Source organism: Lactuca serriola, chromosome 4 (assembly GCF_051521515.1).
Source record: "Lactuca serriola cultivar US96UC23 chromosome 4, Lser_US96UC23_V15, whole genome shotgun sequence".
Taxonomy (NCBI): Eukaryota; Viridiplantae; Streptophyta; class Magnoliopsida; order Asterales; family Asteraceae; genus Lactuca; species Lactuca serriola.
The window spans coordinates 145,569,463-145,573,715 of record NC_136411.1 but is presented as its reverse complement, the minus strand read 5'-3'; positions in this window follow the sequence as shown (position 1 = coordinate 145,573,715).

Here is a 4,253-nt window from a genome sequence, read left to right as displayed (position 1 = left end):
ATATATATATATATATATATATATATATATATATATATATATAGGGTTACATTATTGTGTTCTAACTATCTATTGTATGCATATATGATTGATTCTGGACCAATCATTTTAGTTATTTTTAGAAAGTAACTAATGCATATTACATATTGAAGATATAATGAATATTAATTAAATCTCCAGCATTTAATATGCATTAGTTACTTTCTTAAAATAACTAAAATGATTGGTCCATAATCAATCCTACATGCACACAATAGATAGTAGAAACATTTGAACATAACTTTCTCTCTCTCTCTCTCTCTCTCTCTATATATATATATATATATATATATATATATATATATATATATATATATATATATATATATATATATATAAAACCTTAAAGAAAATCCAGCATATTTATCCCTATATATTTAAGAAATTATTATGTTATATATATATATATATATATATATATATATATATATATATATATATATATATATATATATATGATTAAATTAATGTTTTCAGTAATTTACAAGATTCCTCCATGGCCCAAGTGCTAAATTATACGTTTCGTATTTATTTTTAAAAATTAACTTGGATTGTCTTTAATTGGTTGTATTATGTTTTTTTCCACTCATATTGTTCCTAAAAACATAATATAACTATTTTGCCCTTAATAATTTCTTTTTTATATTTTTATTATTTGTTTATCATTCTTTTTTTAAATAAAAAAATAAATAACCCCCAATCACACGTCCACGGTCTACTCCCTAAGTCCATAACCCACCCTCATTCCCTTTCCCTTTCCCCTTTTCCGTCTGCCTCCCTGGAAACCAGGTCATCGAGCCACTTACGATCTATTCAACTCCGACCACCACCGCTCCATCTCTACCTGTCTTCTCTATTTTCCGTTCACCACCAGAAAAGCTATCATCGCATATCAACATAAAAGGACTCCTAGATGTTGAAACCTACAATTCCAACCATTTTCTTCTCCCCTTCGAAACCTACAACTCCGGCGACAAGGATTTCAACAGATCTATTATGTTCATTGGGGTTCCAGATCAAGGGTTTTTGTTTATCGGAGTTCCAACTGTTAGTCTAGAGGCGTTGTTGGGAAAGGAAAAAAGCACAGTTGAAGGATGGTGGAGGTGGGGTATGTTGGAAAGAGTGTCCGAGGTTATTAACTATTGGTAATATTTCTAATAATAACAGGGTCCTTTTGGGTTTCCCTCAAGACCCAAATTGAGTAGAATATATAAAGGAGAAATTGGTTTATTAATTATTATGGTTAATAATTAATTTAGAACTACTTGGAAAAATATTTTGGGAATTAATTAACAGTTTAATTAATTAAAGGGTTGATTATTCATTAATCGATAGTTGGTTAATTAGGAATGTTCCGAAACCCTTATGGAATTAGGGTTGGACGAAAATCATCCAATCGCACATGAGGAAGGGAGTGAATTTCGTGGTTGGCTCCTTGTACCACAAAGGAGTACAAAACCTAGGAAGACATCCAAAGTTATAAATAGGGCCTTAGGGATTACATTTTTCCTTGCACCTTGGCTTGAAATTTCACCAACTCTTTTTCCTCTCCCTCTTAGGGACGATTTCTAACCCTCTTAGAGTTTGTGAAATTGAGCCGCATTCTAGTTATCTTTATTCCACTCTTTGGTGTCATTGGTTGTGATGCCATTAAAGGGATTATGTTTTGGGTCCTCTCATCCAAGCAACTTCGGGGAGGACGAGATCTCAAGCATGGAGATCAACAAGGGCTACATAATAGGTATGTTTTTCTTCTTTGTATTTTCCTTTTCCATCGTAGATGTAATTATCATGAAACCGTAGATCCACAGGTTTCATGTACACTTAGGTATATCGTAGTTTTGATTTTTTCTGCTACCTAGTATAGAGTGCATTTGATGCGTAGAAAACTCAACAATGGTATCAGAGCTATTAGTTCATGATTATATTCACTCTAGATCCATATTTTTTGTAAATGCTTGTTTGAAATTAAATGAAAGAAGAATGATTGAAAAATTCATAATTGAAAAAACGTTTAACCGCAGCTCACGATGTGATTTGCCAGATTAGGGTTTCCCCAATATTTTTGTTTTTCAAATTTGAAGGTTGTTAAATATGGATAAATATCAAATTTAAAATGTTTCAAATCTAGAAATTGATAAATATGATTATTTGAATTTGAATATTTATGTATTATTTAAATAGTAAATTTAAATATTTAATATTGTTTATAATAGATATTTATAAATTTAAATATTAACAAGTAACGCCTAGACAATTTTTTTCATTTTTAAGGTTTCATAAAACATAGTTTAACAATTCTCATGCTAATTTGAAATTTTTCCCCAAACACAAAACATAATAATTTGTTATCAAAATATCTTAGAATCCACATAAACTCAACCGTCAAGTTGGTGTGTACAATCATGCCTCCGCCTTCTCGGAATCTACAAAAGTACCTGAAACACATTTAACTCAACACGGTAAGCACGAAGTTTAGTGAGTTCCCCAAGATACCACATACACAACTAATAAGCCTCTCATGACTATATCTCGGCATGGACCCTCTGGTCATGTGTCTCAGTGAAGACCCTCCGGTCTCACGACTCGGTATGGACCCTCCGGTCATAGCTCAACATATATATATATATATATATATATATATATATATATATATATATATACATACATACATACATACATACATACATACATACATACATACATACAAAATAATATAACAACATAAGTCACAAAGACAGAATGTATAATAACACATAAAGCAGATAAGACCCTTCGGTCAACAACATAAATAAGACCCTCCGGTTAATAACACAAATAAGACCCTCCGGTCACTCATGCATTACCACTCAAGTAAGTATAGTGAGAAGACTCATCTTAGTCGATGGGTAGCAAATCCTACACTTGTGTCTGCTATACATTAGCTCCTCACATTGGGTCAAACAAGATCATTATCAGATAACATTCACGGTTATACCCAAAGCTCAAGGCCCAATCTAAACAGGCCCTCTAAGGCCCAAACACAAAATAGGCCTACTAAGGCCCAACTCAATAACTCCTTAAGCCCAACATGGAAACCCAACAAGGCAGGCCCATCCTCAAGAACAAGTCCAAGTCCAAAGCCCACCACTCCACAGACCAGATGAACGCACGCCATTCGTCGTTGGATCGCTTGACGGGGACTTAGGCCGTGTAACGCCTGTAGATCCGGGCTAGTCAATTTAGAGATAATAGGGGTCGAAAACGATTTTTCGACAAAAGATTATTTAGAATAAATAATATTAACCAAGTTTTATAATATGTCCCAAGGGTTCCGTACATATAAAGAACGCCGAAATCCGAGTTATAATGAAGAAGTTATCGCCCGTCAAAGTTTTACAGCAAAACCGGCACGACACCGGGAGACGTAAATAGTGAATTTTTGATAAAGGAATTTTTAGCCTTATCGATCAAAATAAAATCTGTAATATATGTTAAATTGATAACATACATAAAAAATAACGCCCAAATCTAATTTCGTATGAGGAAGTTATGAATTTTCTAAGATTTGGCATAGCAGTGCACGACCCGAAAACTCGAATTTTAGTCCGAGCGGTTTTTGGCCTACGCGACCTAAATGAGAATTGAAGATCTCATTAATAGGAACTCAACGGTAAAAAGACAGACAAAAACAAAGTCCGTATGTAGAAGTTATGAATTTTACGCGGACATTTAACAGTATAATCTCCTCGTACTATTAAATTTAAGATCGGTCGAGAATTAGTCGATGGAGTCAAAATGAAAGTTGTAGATCTTATTTTTACCTACGCGTGGATATAAATAACATAAAAAACGGAGGTCGTATGTGAAAGTTACGGATTTTAGAAGCCGGAAGTGTGTTGTGCGAATATGGGTGATGTGGCACAATCTTGGCCATTGCTTTCTCCCCAAGTCTTGCCACTAAATGGTGACATGTGGCATCAAGTTCAACCATTTTCACCCTATAAATAGAACCTCTCTCACCCTCATTTTCTTCACACCTTTCCCATTCTTTCTTCTTTTTTTTTCTCTCTCTCTCTAGAACCTCTCTCTAGCCCCGAAACCCCCCGAAAAGCCTAGGGAACCTCCCTAGCACGAGGCGGAAGCCCCGGAGTGCTCGACAGCTCCGAGAGGAAGAGCTTTTCAGCTCAGGAACGCTGATCTAAGCAAATCCCGGTTTTCTATAAAACCCGTTG